Below are 21,713 nucleotides of genomic sequence, written 5' to 3'. Positions count from 1 at the left end.
CACAAACTTCAGCCCTGTTCCACACCATGCATTTTTCTTGGTTACCCCACTTACCATCGGGGTTCCGTTGCTTTGATCTCTCATCTCGAAAGTGTTGGATTAGGTGTCTAAGCCCATAACTATATTTGGTATGTACTTGACCCGAGAGTAGCATGGTCCATTTGGGTTGCATGGCACCGAAACCATCTGAAGGATGGATAATTGAGAAGAGGTTATTTATGATTTATTAATATATTATAAGTTCTAATATATTAATATGAATAATATTATTTAATTAGTATTGATCAAGAATTAATTTGGAATTAATTTTGTGATCAAAAGAGACTAATTAAATATATGAGGATTGATTGTGTAAATCATTCATTCTTATAAAATGGGCTTATGATCCATAGTTCTTTATGTTGGGCTAAACCCGTGTGGTGACCCATGGATACTTCATGGAGGTTAAAACCCATGGAGCCTAAGGAATGTGGAAAGTCATGCACATTAGGGTTTACATGGTGTAACCCTAGTTGTGTCACACTATATAAGAAGCCTCATAGCTACCAAAATTGGCACCTAAATGAGTTGCAAGAGGTTTAGCCGGATTTTGTGAGTGCAAGTAACCTCCTCTCAAGTTCCTCCATTGTTGGTGGTTTTGTGTGATTCCATTTGAGGTGCAACACTTGGGGCACTAAGTTCTTATAGTCCAAACTCAAGAAAAGTAAAAGCTACAACCAAGAGGTAACTCTATAACTCAATTCTATGTTGTTTATATCAATTGTATGCTAGTTGTAGGCTTAATGCTTTGGAAACAATATTGCATGTATAATTAGAGAAAACATAGATCCAAATCATTTAGGGTTGTATGTGCACCATAGGATGTTGTAGTATACCAAAACCCATCAGAAAGATCATTATATCTCGTCATGTTACCTTTGATGAGTCTATCTTCCCGTATGGTTCAGTCACCCCCACCGAACCTCCCTCTTATGATTTTCTGTCTGATTTAGATCCTTCCCCTAATCTCCATCAACTCTTACGCCCCATCCCTCCCACATTCGACTCCCCTACTACTCCCCATACACATGACACTGAACCAACTCCACCCCATTTACCTCCATCTCCTCCTCACGAGGATCCACCTCCACCTCCACCCCCTCCTCCAACTCATCACATGCACATTCGATCTCGAAGTGGCATCGTGAAACCCATTGATCGCTTAAACCTCCACTCCACCTCCATTTCCTCTGTCCCGAGGTCACATATACAGGCTTTGAAAGATCCAAATTGGCATAAAGCCATGAATGAGGAATATAATACTAATGGTACTTGGGTTCTTGTGCCACGTCCACCGGGAGCCAATGTGGTTCGTTCTATGTGGTTATTTTAACAGAAATTTAATGTTGATGGTTCCTTATATCGCTATAAAGCGTGCCTTGTGGCGAATGGTCGAAGTCATCAACAGGGGATCGATTGTGATGAAACATTTAGTTCGGTGGTCAAATCGGCAACTATTAGTACTGTTATTAGCTTGGTTGTTTCCCTGTACTGGCCCGTTCACCAGCTTGATGTGAGGAATGCTTTCCTTCATGGTCATCTTCAGGAGATAGTGTACATGCACCAACCCCCGAGATTTCGAGACCCGTAACATCCAGATTATGTTTGTCATCTACAGCGGTCCATATATGGTTTGAAACAATCCCCTAAGGCCTGGTATCATTATTATAGTCACAATAAATATGAAACTAGACTAATACTGAGTGTTATATACATCTAGGTCTTTTGAAAAGGTGTTAAGGCGAAGCGTTGCCCTGACCTCGAATCACCCGCTTTTGTCAGGTGACTACGTGGTTACTTTCAAAAGCACAATTTAATAAAATTATTTATTAAATGCTAATTGTATAAATTATACTCTATGCTATTTGTATAAACGATAATAGTACTACTTCACTAAGATTCGTATTGGAAGTAGAATGCCTTTAGGAATAGTCTTGTTTAGTTATGAAAAATAAGGCTTATAAATGATTCCCTAGTTCAAATTAAGCAGAGTGTCGAATAAGTCTAATCCAGGGGTAGAGTGTGAGATCAGGACGGAGTGTAGTATTCATCCTCTTCTAGGAAGACCATAAATGGTGGGTCCATATAAGACAACTGACAAGTAATTATGGGTCATCGACCAAAGTAGATGACAAGACTTGACCATTCTAAGCAGTATAGTAAGTTACATTGCTACTGTGGACTTATAACCCACAGACATAGATAAAATGGGATACCATATTTATCAAAATATTTTGAACATTGGTTGCCTTTAATATGACTTACATTAACCAAGTACTCCCCTAACAGCGTAGTCTACCGAAGAAAATTGCTTGACCCTTGTTTTCTTGTTTTCTTATTCATGCATCCTTTGATTTTTGATTTTAAGGAAGCATATGTGGAGTGTGAGTGTGACATGGCATCATATTCATCTTATACAACCCACATAAGCTTCTGCATAGGCTGAGGTAACCGGATATGGATTATGATACCACATAAGCTTCAATAAAAAAATTATGTGAGGTAAAATTGTTAATTTTTGCTAACCTTACGAGTATTGGGTGTGGGTCGGTGTTATAACAACACAAAATTGTCACCTCAAATGCCACATCACACTATTAATATCATAACTATAAATGGAGGTGGTGTTCAAATGTAATAACATGTGTGTGTGTGTGTATATATATACTATATATATATATATATATATATATATATATATATATATAGAAAGAGAGAGAGAGAGAGAGAGAGAGAGAGAGATTTGACTGGCTTAGCTCTTCCATTGCAATCCGACATAATGTAAACGACACAACCTTAACAAGTAAGGGGTGATATTCATGATGTTATACCGGCGTTAGGGAAGAAGGATTCATATGCAGTTTGGGCGATGAGATGGGGTGGTGTAACATCTCAAAAATTTCAATTATTTTAAACTTTTCAAAACAATCCTTTTACTAATAACTTGTTTAAAAAAATAGTGTTCTCGAAACATTATTTGAAAATCAGTGCCTCCCAAGATTAATGATATATAATCAGGATGTGTATGGTCACGCATTCGCCTTCCCACGAATCTCTGAAACACCTAAAACCATAAAACGAAAAATATAAGCACGAAGCTTAGCGAGTTTCCCCTAAAGTACCAACACACAACAAATAACGTATACAACAAACAACATACTATGGGTCCAATCAACCATCGGGTTGGAATACCACAGGCCCCTCAACCATCAGGTTGGAATGCCAACATACTATGGGTCCAGTTAACCATTGGGTTGGAATGCCCCAAGCCCTCAACCATCGGGTTGGAATGTCAACATATTATGGGTCCTATCATCCACGGGATGGAATACCCTCAGGCCCAATCAACCATGGGGTTGGAATGCCTACATGATATGGGTCCAATCATCATCGGGATGGAATACCCTCGGCCTGTTGACTTACATACAAAGTAGAGAAGCCTTAACCATTAATCAAACATGAGCACATATAAGAGATAATCATATAACAGTCTACAGCCAGTCAAACAGATCTACAGATCACTAAGCATAGCAACATCCTATCTACCTGGATACCGATCTAACATATCATTAAAGTACAGTAGCATGCATAACATGATATCAATCCAATGGGCCGACATTGGTGCCTTCGACCCGCAAGTACAGTAAGGACAACTCACCTCGCACTGGCAAACACACATACGATCCCTGGCTGCTGGCTGACAGATTCCCCGAACTGTCAATATCAAAACAACACCCAATTATCAATTGGGTTCCAAACCATATCCATAAATCCATACTCTGGGTAAAAAGACTATTTTACCCCTAACCTAGCTTGGTCCAAGACCAAGTCCCAACTCACAACCTGAAAGACCCAAAAGCCAAATAACCAACCAAGGCCCAATTATGGCCTAATTTTCCAAGTTGGGCCCAAACCCCTTACATGGGCCTTACCCTAAACCCAACCAAAATTCCTAGTCCAAGACACTTATACTCAAATAGCCCATTAAGAACTCAAACACCCAAGCCCGAAAAGGAAGCCCAACACGAAGCCCAAAAGCCAAAATCCTCCTAACTGAGTACGCGAGGTGTACTCAGTTGTATGCTACGCGTACATGCAATTTGTCTTGTACGCTGCGCGTATATACTTGTACGCCCAACGTACTCATCCATTAAGCCAAAACTCCATTAAGCACTTAATGCTCAAGACCAGGAGTCCAAACCACATATCTACTTCTTAAAGAACGTTTAGAACCATAAAGTCATTGACTTGATGACTTTGCATGCCCCAAAAGAACCCAATATCAAAATAAAACATTATACTTTCACCAAATGGACACCATCTCATGCATGGGGAATTCTAAACCCCAAAGGAGATAGCTTTAAGCATCTAGAACCTCAGAAACACCAAGAGTGGCAACTCATAGCTTCTGGAGTGGTACCAAACCACTAGATCTCATTCTTGGGACCAAAATGAACCAAAAACTCATACAAACTAGATCTAAGCCAACAATGAACAAGATCAAAGCTTTTTACCTCAAACAAGGTGGATATGAAGCACATAATCTAGACCCATAAGCTCATTCTTGATTCACAACCTTGCATCAAACTCCATCTTCTTGTAAATGACCCAAAAACACCAAAATGCACATTATAAGCTCAAAATTACAACCATGAGGGATTAGAGATGATTTATAGGGTTTTGGGAACTTGGAGGCTGGTATAGGGAGCAACCCTAAAAGACTTAATGAGATTATATAGGTTACAACTCCAAGAATTAGGGTTTTCATCTTTCCTTCGTACGCCCAACGTATGAGGTCTCGCAAACCCGATCTGACCCTTGCAGTACGCTAAGCTTACTCAACATTATGCGCAGCGTAATGCCATTCACATGAGTACGCCCGAACATATTCCGAAGACCATAACTTCTTCGTTATAATTCTGATTCCGACGATCCTTATATCCATAAAAAGGTACCGAGAAGTTCTACACTTCCATTAACTTGTACCCGCCTTACCAAATCCCGAACGAACATCCATTTTCCATAGAAGCCCGAGCCGACAAATTACCGAAATACCCTTTGACTCCAAAATACAAACCGAGTACCCGAATCATCCAATTTACATTATCCAACCCCAAATGAGTCCAAATCTCAATTATTCAAGGGTCTCGAGCCCGCTAATACCCAGTCCATGATCACTACTCCAAAATGGGAAATGATTCGAAATAGGGTGTTATAGGCGGTACGGAAGATACCGTCGGGAAACCTTAACTTGTTGAGCGGGTTTAACGGGTTCAAGGCTTTATTGCATTTAATCGATTTCACAAACCCATTGACTTTGACTAAATTTCAAATGAATGTTGACTGACAATTCAATGCATGTGACATGCATGTAGAGCATTGATTCCTTCACCTGCCTACTTTAATTTTTGCATGTATCTGTTAGCTTTTTCATTTATTTATTTATTTATTTTTTGCATTCAATAATACAAGTTTGTATAGACTTTACATAATAGAATACTCAAATTTCAGAAAATTCTAGTTGTTTTTTCTGAAAGTTTTTATAATTTGCTCAATTTCTTCAGTTATCTTCAATGGATTCCCGATGCAAAGCTAAACAAACCAGTTCTAGCCATAGACACAAATCCACACAAGACGTTTCAAGTTAAGATATTCCATTTTTTACTAGATTTTCAAAATCCAAACTATCAACAATACCAAAACTATTAACAAAACCAAAACTAGCTAAAAAAATATTTCCCAGTGCAACAATCTTACAACACATTTAGGCTTCCAGATGAAAATCAAAGTTATAATCCATGGAATCAGTTTTCTCAAAGGGGTCTAGAAACCCAATTCCAATATTCTCAATCCGAGAATATCCAGTTCCATGATGCTCAGAACGTAGAATCTAACAGTTCTACTGACGACTCAACTCACGAAAGAAACGAAGCAGAAACCAACGAGGAGTTGCAACCCGTTGCTGAGAAAATTCGCAACTATACACGCCGCCATAAGAGAAAGACATGGGTGGAACACAAAGAGTTGGCTTTGGCTAAGGCATATGTTGATGTTTCTAAAGATAAAGAACATGGAAATTAACAAAGGTTCGATGCATTTTGTGGGAAGGTTATACGACATTTTAATGTTCAAATGGGAGGTTCGGATCGGTCACGACACCAAGTAACCTCAAAATGGAAAGACCTCCAAAACAAATGTAATGCTTTCAAATCCATCTATAACCGTAAGATGAATAGTGTGGCGAGCGGGATATCTGAGGCTGATGCTTTACATTCTTCACTAAGAGAGTATCAGAGGAGTATTAATCAGAAAGCTTTTCCTCATCAGCAAACATGGGATTGGTTTAAAGACAATGCGAAATGGCCATTGGTTACAAAAGCTGGTGAAGACTCCCCGCCTCTTTCTTCAAAACGAACCAAAACATCTTCATCCAATGCCCACACAACATCTTCCGATGCACAGTATCATCCTGGATTCTCCCAACAACATGAATAGTCATTTAATGTTGAAGACTCACCGCCTCAGGGAAAAAGAAAATGAAAGAAAGCTGCATCGACAATGTCAACACAAAATGAAATGTTTAATCTCGTCAAACATATTGTCGGCATCAACATTGAAACCAACATAGAGACGAAAGAGAGAAAACAGTACCAGGAAGAAAAATTACGCAGTTACCAATCAAATAAAAAAGTGAAAGCTCAACTGTTGGACCGGGAGATTGAGGACCAAGATATGAAGTATTTTCTTTGACCGCATAATCATTTGACTGGTGTTATTTTATGCACGATGCTTGAAAGGTAACGACAAATTGCAACTAAGTATGATTGGGAATTTGAGAACCCATGAAGTTCAAAATGCCAACATCATTTGATTGGAGAATCTTTCTCTTTATTATTATGTTTTTTTTTTCTTTTTCTTTTTATTAAGATTCTCTATATGTACCATTGTTTGATTATCTATATATACGTATGCTTGTTTCATTATATATATATATATATATATATATATATATATATATATATATATATATATATATATGCTTGCTTCATTTTCTCTCTATCATTTCTCTCTTCTTAAAATGAATCCAAACGTTCAGAAAATAGTAATGGATGGTAATGATGATAGTTCATCATCTGAAGATGAACTTATCAACAATAATTTGTTACATGCATTGTCTCGTACCGGACAACTTCTTCTTCATAATAATGCAAATTCAAGCAACATTCAAAGGAGAAACACAATCCAAAGAGATCGTTTAGAGGTTGAATGACTACCGATCCGACATTATTTTGCAGACGATTCAACCTATAGTTACGCGTAATTCCGCAGAAGGTTCCGTATGAGAAAAAGTTTGTTTATGCAAATTGTTGGTGACCTGGATTCCCTGGAATGCTTTTGTATGAAGGATAAATATTTACGTCGTCTAACATCCACTAACATTCAACTTTTGTGTGAAGCACATGAAGGAATTGTCTAATGGAATTGAGAGGCCAATACATAAGGGGTGACCATCAGTATCCATCAATGATACTAGAAGCGGTGACGTCACAAGATTTATGGTTTTGACATGCATTCTATGGTGTAGCCGGTTCGAACAATGATTTAAACGTTCTCTACCAATCACCACTGTTTGATGAGAAATATCATGCAACAGGACCCGATTGTTCATTTTATCTGAATGATGAACACTACAAGCATGGTTACTATCTTGCGGATGGAATATATTGATCATGGGCTGTATTTGTGAAGGCATATCCGTATCTAGTAACCGACAAAAAATATGATTCAAGGCGGCACAAGAATCAACAAGAAAGGACGTGGAACGTGCTTTTGGGTCCTTAAAGGACATTGGGACATATTAAAAATGCCTACACGGGCTATGACAGTGAAGAAAACAAAAAATATAATGTACGTTTGTATTACACTATACAATATGATATTGAAAGATGAGGGTGCTGCGATATCTCCTGTGCATCAGCCTGACCCCCCCCCCCCCCCCCCCCTCCACCGATGAAGTCGATCACAAAGAAATAGTACATGAATTAAACAATGTTGAAACCCACCACCAACTTCGATCCAATCTGACTTATCACATTGAAGATGTCTACATTTCAACTGTGAATAATAACTAATTAATTTCAATTTTCATTTTAGGATTTAAATTATGTTGTCTTTTTGAAGTATTTTTTTAATTACCGTGTATTTTTTTTATTTATAGTGTGGTTTTTTAATTAAATGTTATTTTTATATTATTTTAGATTTTTTTTGTTTTAAACTAACAAAATTTTATTTTTAAATGAAAATAATGTTATGTTTTATTTTTAGTTTATATTTTTTAATTTAATTAAAAAAAATTGATGTGAAAAAATTAGTTGAGGGAGTTAGAAAAATAAGGTTTTCATACAGTGCACGCGGTAAATAGCTTAGGCATGAGCAAACGAACCGAACCGGCCGGAACCGACCTGACTCGGACGCGGCTTCGGCTAAAATCAAGAACCGAACCGGCCCGGCGGTTCTACCGGTTCCGGTTCCGATTTTTGTCGGGTTTTCGATTTTGGAACCGGTCTTCGAGAAATAGCAACGCATTTTTGGGTTACGGTTTCGGTTTATGCCCGGTTCTTGTTGGTTTTTGTTTAGTACATATTTGTGTGCACTAATTGTTTCATAAATGGTCTATAGATTTTGTTTGTAATTTTGTAAAAGTGTTGGGTTTTGTTTATTTTTTTGAACGTAATCTACATAAAAAACGTTTGCTGGACAATATATGAAAAACTACAAGTTTGATATTATCAAAAATAAGTCAATTTCTCTCTTTCAAACAACCATTGCACCATCATTAACTATCCAACATTCAAACATTCAACATTCAAAATATATTTTCAACATTCAAAACATACTTTCAAGTTTCCCCAACAACAAAAAAAAAACAAAGTCTAATATGTGGATTCCAACATCTATTTGACTTTTTGACTAATTCCCCGATCTCTTCCCCGTTAGCTTCAAGTTGTGTATAGCATCCACAATGTCTATATATAATACAAAAGAAAAACGTTATTGCTTAATAAAATGTAACAATTACTAATAAGATGTAACAATTATTGGTGTATTACCAATAGCGAGGTCATCGTCAGCTAACACATCGTGCACTTCGTCGTAGTCATATATATATATATATATATATATATATATATATATATATATATATATATATATATATATATATATATATATATGCAAGCTACTCTTTCTTAGCCAATCTTGAGTGCATATCAATGCCTCCACAATCACAACGGACAAATTAGTACGGTAGTCGGTAATTACTCGACGACCGTTACTGAATGTGGATTCGGATGCTACGGTGGAAAATTGCATCCTCAAAATATCTATTAAGAAACCAATTAGTGTATAATACACGACATGAATTTATAAATTAAAAATGAAAATTAGAGTAAAAGAAGGTCGCTACCATTTGCCATTCGAGCAACAATCGGTAACTGCACCGCGTTATTTTTCCACCATGTGAGAGTATCATAATATTTGTCAAATCCAATTGGGTTCTCGTTTAAGTATCGTTGCAATTGACTTTGTGACGAAGTCGAGGGGAAACCTCCCGATGTCATATAGCTTCCAAAGAATTCGTTTTCGTCATCAAAATTAACAACTTCTTCAGGAGTTTCCTGTTGAGACGATGAGGTCATGTTTGACCTTTCCAAGTATGTCTTGAAAAACTTGTCTAATTTGCATTCGATATCAATAACCTTTGTACGTGATTTCGATTCTATCTCATCAACGGACATCTTATTATCTTTCTTCTTGGCTTTAAGGATTTGGGTATAAACAATTTCAAAAACTTTGACTTGCATTGAGGATCTAACAATGTCGCAAAGAAGACATAATCACTTATATTGTCATAGTCACCCCAATATTTGTCATATATTTCTTTCATATCCGGTACCATAAACAAAAATCTGGGTTGGTTTCATGTTTCCTAAGATGTTGCTCTATGTCTAGGATCTCTCGGGTATACGTATGGAAGATAGGCTTTGTTGAACACGAAACTTTTTCAGTTTTCTTCTTAAACTTCTCAAGGAACTCCATCACCTTTTTAATCATCTCAAAGTCTGAATGCGATGGTATCTTTTCCACACTTTTCTGAAACATTGGATCTATAAAAAAGAACAAAGAAAATACAATCAAAGTTTCATGTATGTTGCTGAAACATAAAAAAAAAATTCTGATTTGACACCCTTCCTTGCGGGGCTTGTAACTCATTTAGTTTTTAACCAAATCAAGTGTTTTTATAGCCTAAACTTAACTAAAAATCCTAATATACATGTAGGAAAAAGATTCAGGTCAAAAGAAGTTAAATTGAGTGAGTTATGCACATTTGAACAACACAATCAGATTACGTTTAATTGCCGAAACATAAAAAAAATCTGATTTGACACCCTTCCTTGCGAGGCTTGTAACTCATTCAATTTTTAACCAAATCAAGCGTTTTTATAGTCTAAAATTAAATAAAAATCCTAATCTACATTTACGAAAAAAATTCAGGTCAAAACAATTTATATTGAGTGAGTTATGCACATTTGAACAACAAAGTCAGATTACGTTTAATTGCTGAAATATAAAAAAAAATTCTTATTTGACACCCTTCCTTGTGGGGCTTGTAACTCATTCAACTTTTAACCAAATCAAACGTTTTTATAGTCTAAACTTAACTAAAAATCCTAATCTACATGTAGGAAAAAGATTCAGGTCAAAACAAGTTAAATTGAGTGAGTTATGCACATTTGAACAACAAAGTCAAATTACGTTTAATTGCTGAAACATAAAAAAAAAATTCTGATTTGACACCCTTCCTTGCGGGGCTTGTAACTCATTCAATCTTTAACCAAATCAAGTGTTTTTATAGTCTAACCTTAACTAAAAAACCTAAACTACATATAGAAAAAAGATTCAGGTCAAAACAACTTAAAGTGAGTGAGTTATGCAACTTCCAAAATTTCGATACAATGCTAAAGAAGTAAATATTGCTAATTTTTAGTGTTGAAACATATTTGGTTTTATTTACCTTGATGGCTATATTCAAGAAACGCGTCTTTGACATCATATGCTGATCTTAGCAATTCAAAGGTAGAGTTCCACCTTGTTGGAGTTTCACCACACAAAAACCTTTGAGTTTCTACAGCCGCATCCTTCATGGCTTGTTTAAAGGTCTTGATCTGTTGCGGGGAGGCTCTAATGTATTTCACCGCATCCTGTACGCTTTTTACATGGTAAAATTTGTGTTTTAACCCCATTTTCACAACTTGGTTTATGATATGAGCCATACACCTAATGTGAAAATGTTTTCCATTCTCGTAAATACCCAACAGTTCTTTCACAATGATCTTGATTTCCGCGTCATTCGTCTTGGCATTATCAACGGCCATGGTCATGACATTCTTCATGCCCTACTCGTTTATGCAAATTAGCAACTCCCGGGCCATGTCTTCAGCTTTGTGAGTATCAACCTCTCTAAAGTTGACTACCCTTTTGTGCATGACAAAATCTTCGGTAATGAAGTGGGCTGTGACAACCATATAATTTATCTTTTGACACGAGGATGTCCATGTGTCGGTTGTCAAGTGGATGACTGTTTTGGGGTTGCTCAAATGTTTGTACAACTTCTTCCTCTCCATTAAATAGGACACAACATCACGAGAAATTTTATGCCTTGAAGGCAATTTCACCCTACCATTGAGGGCGTTTACAAATTCTATAAAGGCCTCATTTTCAATGAATTTAAAGGGTAGTTCCCCGATGGTGAAAAAGTCTAGTAAGGCAAGTTGGATCCTAGTATCATCATGTTTCCATGTGTATACATGACCCTCACCATTAGGGGCTTTCGTAAATGACAACTTTTGTTGTTTGTCATCAACTTCTTTCGGTTTGTTGTCCGGATTGAACTTGCAGCCATTAAAATGCTTGTTTATTGAAGTTGTCCCATTCCGGTTTGCATCCGCGGCTAGTAATTTTAAACAATAATTACATTCGGCCACGTTCTTTCAATTCCATCTTCCTCCTTTATCCATTCTATCTCGAAGTAATTCCAAACAGGAGCGGTACAATTATCTCTACCCTGTTGGGTTAATCCGGTCATTTAACTCCTTTTGAGTCGTTTTTTTGTTCTTGGGTTTTGGTTTTGTTGAGTATTTTTCTTGTGTTTGTTTTTTTGATAGTGGTGGTTTTTTTTGTGTTGGTTTTTTTGGTTGCCTTCATTTTTGTGGGGTTGCAAATTTTTGTTTTTTTGAAGGTTGTTGTTCTTGTGGCTTCTCTTCTTGGTCTGATTCGTCACTTGGTATAACATTCCATTCCAGTGTTTCTTCTATATAATCTTCTTCTGAATCTTCTCCATAATCCTATATTCTCAAAATAAAATATATAATAAGTCAGATTACGTTTAATTGTTGAAAAATAAAAAAAAAATTCTGATTTGACACGCTTCCTTGCGGGGCTTGTAACTCATTCAGTTATTAATCAAATCAAGCATTTTTATAGTCTTAACTTAGCTACAAAACCTAAACTACGTGTAGGAAAAAAGATTCAGGTCAAAACTGTTGGATTAGGTGTCTAAGCCCATAACTATAATTGATATGTACTTGAATTGATAGCAGCACAGTCCTTTTGGGTTGCCCTCAACCTAGCAACTGGACAAGGAAATTATGAAAGGAGAGATATTAATTTATAAGATTAATAAATTAATATATATATAACTGATTTATTAATATGTTAATGGATTAATATATTAATTAGAAATCATTATGTTTAATTAATTGTTAGCCATAAATTAATCAGAATCGATTTTGGGGTTAAAAGAATTAATTATAAAGTGCAGGGACTAGTTTGCAATTAACTGATAGTTGAATGGAAGGATCCAGAACTCCCTTAGAAGGGGGTGGACGAAAACCCTAGGGGAAACCCTAGAGAATTCGTCCAAGGGGTCTAAGATAAGGCCTTGGGTATTGCTTAGGCCCTAAGCAAAGGATAACTAGGGTTTTCCCTAAACCCTAGTTCCCTCAACTATTTAAGGAGCCTCCTGGCTCACATTTTGGGTACTGATTTCTTTGGAAGAAACCCTAAGGCCGAAATTGCATATCTCTCCATCCTCTCTCCTCCAAGTTTCCTTCTTGCCAGTTCTTGGGTGTGATTCCATTAGAGGCATTACATTTGTGGTGCTAAGCTTCCAAGAAGATCAAGATCAAGATCAAGAGGATTATCAATTGTTTGCTATAACAATTGAAAGGTATGTAACTCCTAAACCCTAGTTTGTTAATTTCAAAATTAGTCTCTCTCCTCTAGGGTTCTTGTTTTGCAATTCAAAGTTATATGTTCAATAGTTAAAACATAGATCCAAAGTAGGTTGCATGTGAACTTAGGAATTGTTTTCTAGTTTATTTGTTTTACCTAAAACCCATCAGTGGTATCAGAGCCATTGTTGTTTTAAATTGAATTGCTACAATTGTTGAATTGCAAATTAGGGTTTATAGCTATTAAACCCTAAAGGCCAAATTTTCGATTTCTAGGGTTTTGGATCAAAGGGTTTTTTCGAAAACCCTAGCCTCCAAAGAACCCTAATCGAAATTAGGGTTAGGGTTTTGAAAACCCTAGCCTCCTCCCTTGTAAATTTCGAAATTTGCTTAGAAGTTTTAGGGTTTCTTGTTTTGGATAATTGTTACTTAATTAGATTAATTGGATAATTATCCTTACCCTATTTTTCGAAATTTAGAGGGATAAGGATTAGGATTAAATTAATGGATTAATTTAATTAGATAATCCTTACAAGATTTAATAATTTGATTAATAGTTAATTAAAAGATAAATATTAAATCTAGTTAATTGGTTTATTTAAATTTAAATTTAATAGCTTAAATTTCGAAATTTATAAACCCTTGAAGTTTTAAAATGTTTTAAAACACACCTTATATATATATTATAATTAAAAGTTTAATATTATATATGTATAAGAATATGGTCAGTCAAATAGCTAGTATGCCTCATTCACGAAGCTAATCTATAAGGGGGGTATAAGGAAACTGCCTATAAAATGGTAGTTGAATGGGTGTCCACTCTCACCCACCGCTTCCTTGATTAGTGGAGGGTCGTTAGCAGAACGGATTTGATAGGACAACTACTTCTCATTAAAAGTATAATGATATTAAAGAAAGTACTAGAACATTATTTTCAAAATCCCAACTCTAGTTACTTTAGGAAAAATGTGAAAAGTATGCTAATCCATGAAATTGCACATTATGCTTTATTGGTCGTTAGTGGAGCGTGTGTGGTTAACCAGCACACTAAAAGGCACTAATAAAGAGTAGTAATGGGTATCTCATAATTGTCATTTTGATGGAGCGTGTGTGGTTTACCAGCACATCAATAGTTAATGATAAAGACAATGAGGTTACCAAGCACATTTGCATGGTTATTCACATCTTGTTTGTGATCCTCGGCATCCCAGTCACAAATAGAAGAGCACAATCTGAGATTAAAACATGCCATTGAATAGTTTCAATGTATCTCAAAAGAATTAGGAATTTCACTTCGTTTGTTTCGTCTAATGGTGGAATTGGTGAATCGTCATTCACCTACCTTTATGAAATTTACACTTGGATCTCGGCATCCCATTTCTAAGTTGTGAATCTTCATAGTTGGATCCTAACCTTGATATTATATCTTTGGGTTATTCTATTAAGGTATCTTGAAATCTAACTAAAACTTTCTTTCTTTTCAGATGTCTACTCCTGGAAACACTTCTGCTTCATCCTCCTCCAACCAAAACTTCTCTTTGCTCAATATATGCTCCAAAGTCGTTATGGATGGCTCAAACTATAACGATTGGATGCGCAACATCAAGATGGCTCTTCGTTTTGAGAACAAAGAATATGTTCTTGAAAAGGAGCTCAAAGAGCTTGATGAGAATGAAGCTACTCCTGAAGATCTTGCTGCCTACAAGAAACATTACGATGATGCTACCAAAGTGGCATGCATCATGGTGGCAACTATGTCCCCAGAACTGCAGAGGTACTATGAGGACTACTGGCCTTTCGAGATGAACAAGGACCTTATGGAAAAGTACCATAAGCGAGCTCGTCAAGAAAAGTTCGAAGTAGTCAAGTCACTCATGGCTTGCAAGATGAAAGATGGGGAGTCGGTTGTGTCACATGTGCAAAGAATGCAACGCTACATAGAGCGTTTGGTCAAGCTCAATATTCACTTGATGAGGAATTGATCATTGACATGGTCTTGAACTCACTTCCTGAATGTTATGGTCAGTTTATTCTAACTTACCATTTGAACAATACTGAGCAGACCTTGGCCCAATTGCACAACTTGTTGCAGACAGCTAAGGCAGGGATGAAGGGTAAAAGTATACCCTCCACACCTACGAGTGCCCCTGTTTTAGCTATTGGACAGGGAAAGGGGAAAAAGAGGAAAGGTCCTCCCAAGCAAAACTGGAAGAGCAAGGCTCAAGCTGGGTCATCTAGTAATGGCCTAAAGGCTAAGCCCAATGGTTCCACTCCCCATGTTTCTGATCCAAAAGAGGCAGTTTGCTTTTACTGCAACCAAAAGGGGCATTGGAAGAGATCTTGCCCACAATATCTGCAAGATATCAAGGATGGCAAAGTGAAGCCATCTTCGGCAGGTATTTACACTATTTCTGCTAATAACTCATTATCTTCTCGTTCATGGGTCCTTGATACAGGATGTGGTTTTCATATCTGTTCTGATTTGCAGGGTCTAAAGGAAAGTGAGGAGATAGAGCGAGGAAGGATAAACCTGATCATGGGAAACAGAAAGTCTTCACCAGTAACCAAGATCGGAATTTATCAGGTTATGCTTAGTAATGATGTTAGATTAGATTTAATAAATTGTTGCTATTCGTCTGAGATGACGAGAAACATTATTTCATTTCATGCATTGTTCAGACAAGGTTTTACATATTCTTTTAATGATTTGAATGGTTCAATTTCTGTTTATAAGAATGGTGTTTTTATGTTTGAAGCTTTGCCTTGTAATGGTGTGTATGAAACAGTGACTTGTGTTGATAGCCTAGGAAATAGTGTGCTTAATATTGACTTGTCTAATAGTGTAGACAAGGCATGCTTGTGGCATTGTCGTCTTGGACACATTAACAAGAAACGCATAGCCCAACTCCAAAAGGATGGAGTGTTGGAATCATTTGACCTAAAGTCAGATGATATGTGTGAATCTTGTCTTTTGGGAAAGATGACAAAATCACCATTCACAGGGTCTTGTGAAAGAGGTGAAGGTCTGTTGGATCTCATACACACAGATGTGTGTGGGCCCTTCAGATCAACTACAAGAGATGCTAATCGATTCTATGTGACTTTCACTGACGATTATAGCAGATATGGATATATCTACTTGATCAAGCATAAGTCAGAAACTTTTGAAAAGTTCAAAGAGTTTAAGCATGAAGTCGAAAATCAATTGGGCAGAAAGATAAAGATACTTAGATCCGATAGAGGCGGGGAGTATCTTAGTATCGAGTTTAACGACTATCTGAAAGAATGTGGGATAGTCTCACAATTGACTCCTCCTAGGACACCACAGTTAAATGGTGTAGCTGAGAGGCGCAATCGAACCTTGGTAGACATGGTTCGTTCTATGATGAGTCGGGCTTCGCTTCCTATTCACTTATGGGGGTATGCCTTAGAGACAGCCGCCCACATCCTCAATCTTGACCCTACAAAGAAGGTTGCCAAAACACCTCACGAAATGTGGACAGGGAAAGTTCCCTCGTTAGCACATATTAAAGTCTGGGGTTGTGAAGCTTTCGTAAGACGAGAGACTCACGACAAGCTAGCAGCTAGAAGTGAGAAATGTGTTTTCATTGGTTACCCAAAGCAGTCTTTTGGATATTTGTTCTACAGGCCTAGTGAGAACGTGGTCTTTGTAGCACGAAGAGGAGTCTTTCTTGAAAGAGAGCTCATATTCAAAGAGGACAGTGGGAGCACTATTGACTTTGAAGAAATTCAAGAGTCAGCCAATGAAGGAACCTTAGATGACACTAGCACTCAACCAGAGGAAACAGTTCCTGTTGAACCAATTGATAACTCATTACCTCTTAGAAGATCCACTAGGGTGAGTGTGCCACCTGAGTTGTATGGTTTTCATATTACTTCAGATGGTGACACATTCATAAGTGACAGAACACTGGTAAACTTAGATGAACCAGTCACTTATAAGGAAGCAATGGGAGGCCCAGAAGCTTCCAAGTGGAAAGAGGCAATGGACAGCGAGATTAAGTCCATGTATGACAACCAAGTTTGGAATTTGGTTGATAGTGCACCAGGTCGCAAGACAGTTGGGTGCAAATGGATCTTCAAGAAGAAGACAGACATGGATGGAAATGTGCACACATTCAAGGCTCGACTGGTTGCAAAAGGTTTCACTCAAACCCCAGGGGTTGACTATGATGAGACCTTCTCACCAGTAGCTAAGATTAAATCTATTAGGATATTGCTCGCCATAGCTGCCTTTCATGATTATGAAATCTGGCAGATGGATGTCAAAACTGGTTTCCTTAATGGGAAGTTGGCTGAAGATGTTTACATGAGTCAGCCAGAGGGTTTTGTTGATGCAAAGTTCCCCAATAGAGTGTGCAAGCTTGAGAAATCCATTTATGGATTGAAACAAGCATCTCGCAGTTGGAATCTTTGCTTCCATGAGAAAGTCAAAGAGTTTGGTTTCTCTAGAAGTGAAGATGAGTTTTGTGTGTATATCAAGGCTAGTGGGAGTATAGTAACTTTTCTGGTGTTATATGTCGATGACATATTACTCATTGGTAACGACGTTCCAACCTTGAAAGAAGTTAAGTCTTGGCTTGGAAAGTGTTTTGCCATGAAAGACCTTGGAGAAGCTGCCTATATTCTTGGGATTAGAATATTTAGAGATAGAAAGAAGAGACTAATTGGACTTAGTCAGAGCACATACTTGGATAAGGTACTAAAGAGGTTTAGTATGGAAAATTCGAAGAAGGGAGAGCTACCTATCCAGAGCAATACCAAATTGAGTAAGACTCAATGCCCGAGTACAGATGTTGAAATAGATGACATGAGTTGTGTACCTTATGCTTCCGCTGTCGGATCGATCATGTACGCTATGACATGTACTCGCCCTGATGTGGCATTTGCTTTGAGCATGGTGAGTCGCTATCAGGGAAACCCAGGTAGAGCTCATTGGATAGCAGTTAAGAATATACTCAAGTATTTGCGAAGGACAAAGGACTGGGTTCTTGTGCTTGGTGGTAGTGATACTTTGAGAGTAGATGGTTACACTGATGCCAGCTTTCAGACGGATAGAGATAACTTCCGTTCTCAATCAGGCTGGGTATTTTTACTGAATGGAGGAGCAGTTACTTGGAAAAGTTCCAAGCAAGATACGGTGGCTGATTCTACTTGTGAATCAGAGTACATAGCAGCGAGTGAAGCGTCGAAAGAAGCAGCTTGGTTGAGGAACTTCATCGAAGATCTCGGAGTTGTTCCAACCATCCAGGAGCCTATGGAACTGTTCTGCGATAATGAAGGAGCGGTTGCCTTGACAAAGGAACCGAGAGATCATGGTAAGACCAGACATATCGACAGAAAGTACCATTTCATCAGACATAGAGTAGAAGAAGGCCATCTTATAGTAAAGAGGGTGTCATCTGAAGATAACCCAGCAGATCCTCTCACAAAGGGTCTGAGTAGGGCTAAGCATATTCAGCATGCTCGGAGCATAGGACTGAAAGATGATATTAGTTTTAGTAGTTAGATTAGTTTTTGAAACTTGTAACAAAGTAAATGTAATTGACTTTTGGTGATTAAATAATAAAGTATTATTTATAAGTTTGGCTACTACCTTTTGTCAATTGTTTATTATTGTGTTTCATTTTTGCATGTTTTACTTCCTGAATAATGAGATTATTCAAACTCCACAGTCGCTCGTACTCTTGGAAGTAAGTAGTGAATTAAGACTGTCATGAATTGGATTGCAGATTGTCTAAGGATAGACATGGCAATAGAATTGCTGCAACGTTCATGAGTACTCAGAAATTGAGATTTGAGTATTGGATAAACCCTCGCTCAGAGTATTACTCCATGGAATTCATCACGAGTAATACTGAGACGATAATATCTTGTAATCTTGAAACGAAGATATATGAGTTGTGATTTACAAGTCGGTCATACATTGGTGATACGAAAACGCATCAGTAACTTGGTGTTATAAAACGTATTGGCATGCATAATTTGATGAGTAAAAGATACAAGCATATGAGTCAACATTTATTCGTTCCTTTTGCCCTAACAGGAAAAGCGATATCTGTGGGTCCCTCGATGATTTGGTGTTGACTTATGTGCTGGGCCCAGCCAGGACTAAATTGATGTGTTCGATTAGAAGTCCTACATCATCACAAATCAGGAATCGGGAAACATAGATTCTGGACAAACAGATTGATTACATTCCATGTCTTTTGTCTGGGGATATCAAGCAGAACGAAGGGTTATATGATCACTTATCTTAGGACACGTAACTGACTGGGTCAGAGTTCGGCAGCAGCTTTTTGGAAGCTACAATTTGATGGTCAAATTTAGAAGGCATACTAGCAATTATAGTTACAGACTTATCCAAGTGGGAGACTCTTGGATTAGGTGTCTAAGCCCATAACTATAATTGGTATGTACTTGAATTGATAGCAGCACAGTCCTTTTGGGTTGCCATCAACCTAGCAACTGGACAAGGAAATTATGAAAGGAGAGATATTAATTTATAAGATTAATAAATTAATATATATATAATTGATTTATTAATATGTTAATGGATTAATATATTAATTAGAAATCATTATGTTTAATTAATTGTTAGCCAGAAATTAATCAGAATTGATTTTGGGGTTAAAAGAATTAATTATAAAGTGCAGGGACTAGTTTGCAATTAAGTGATAGTTGAATGGAAGGATCCAGAACTCCCTTGGAAGGGGGTGGACGAAAACCCTAGGGGAAACCCTAGAGAATTCGTCCAAGGGGTCCAAGATAAGGCCTTGGGTCTTGCTTAGGCCCTAAGCAAAGGATAACTAGAGTTTTCCCTAAACCCTAGTTCCCTCAACTATTTAAGGAGCCTCCTGGCTCACATTTTGGGTACTGATTTCTTTGGAAGAAACCCTAAGGCCGAAATTGCATACTCTCTCCATCCTCTCTCCTCCAAGTTTCCTTCTTGCTAGTTCTTGGGTGTGATTCCATTAGAGGCATTACATTTGTGGTGCTAAGCTTCCAAGAAGATCAAGATCAAGATCAAGAGGATTATCAATTGTTTGCTATAACAATTGAAAGGTATGTAACTCCTAAACCCTAGTTTGTTAATTTCGAAATTAGCCTCTCTCCTCTAGGGTTCTTATTTTGCAATTCACAGTTATATGTTCAATAGTTAAAACATAGATCCAAAGTAGGTTGCATGTGAACTTAGGAATTGTTTTCTAGTTTATTTGTTTTACCTAAAACCCATCAAAAACAACTTAAATTGAGTGAGTTATGCACATTTGAACAACAAAGTCAGATTACGTTTAATTGCTGTAACATAAAAAATTTCTCATTTGACACCCTTCCTTGCAGGGCTTGTAACTCATTCAATGTTTTACCAAATCAAAACTTAACTACAAATCCTAATCTACATGTAGGAAAAAGATTCAGGTAAAAACAAGTTAAATTGAGTGAGTTATGCACATTTGAACAACAAAGTCAGATTACGTTTAATTGCTGAAACATAAAAAAAATTCTGATTTGACACCCTTCCTTGCGAGACTTGTAACTCATTCAATTTTTAACCAAATCAAGCGTTTTTATAGTCTAAACTTAACTACAAATCCTAATCTACATGTAGGAAGAAGATTCAGTTCAGAACAAGTTAATTTGAGTGAGTTATGCAACTTTCAAAATTTCGACAGAATGCTAAAGAAGTAAATATTGCTAATGAGATAATCTTAGTTGGTCATCAAAGTCTTTTCCAATCCAAATAGCCGGATTACCATCTTCATTATTGGCATCATGAACATCCGAGTTTCGGTATCTTGATGATGGTACGTTTGGTAACCCATTTAAATCCTACATTGTCAATATAACACATTAATTATATAACTAAATAAATTCTTAGTTTTGACAATCTTACATTCATACTATAAACTAATATAACAGAAATCTTGCATGTATGTCTACAAAGTACAAAGTACATTGTTAAATGGAGCTTAAAACATGAAATACAAATATATAATCTTACTTGATCTTCATGAGCATCCATAGTTTCATTGAAGCAAAATATGAAGATGTCGACTTGAGAATTGAGAAGATGATAATTGATGATGAAGATCGTTGGAACCGGAGGTCGAACAATCTTAGGATGATCGATTAATCAAGGAATCGTACAAGCGATGATCGATTCTTGGATTCCTTGGAGATGTCGATGATCGACAGTCACAGTGAAGATGCTTGGTAGGGTTCGTCCGTTCGTGACTTGGAGTCGAGGTTTATCGTGGGTTTTTTTTGAAGATCGCTTTTTTTTTTATCTATGTCACGATCGCTTTTTTTTTTTTACGTCCAAATCAGAAATATGCTTATAATCTCTTATTATATATA

The sequence above is a fragment of the Lactuca virosa genome, chromosome 5 (genome assembly GCF_052849685.1).
Source record: "Lactuca virosa cultivar CGN04683 chromosome 5, Lactuca_virosa_CGN04683_v6, whole genome shotgun sequence".
Taxonomy (NCBI): Eukaryota; Viridiplantae; Streptophyta; class Magnoliopsida; order Asterales; family Asteraceae; genus Lactuca; species Lactuca virosa.
The sequence above is the reverse complement of the archived record's forward strand: the minus strand, read 5'-3'. Positions refer to the sequence as shown.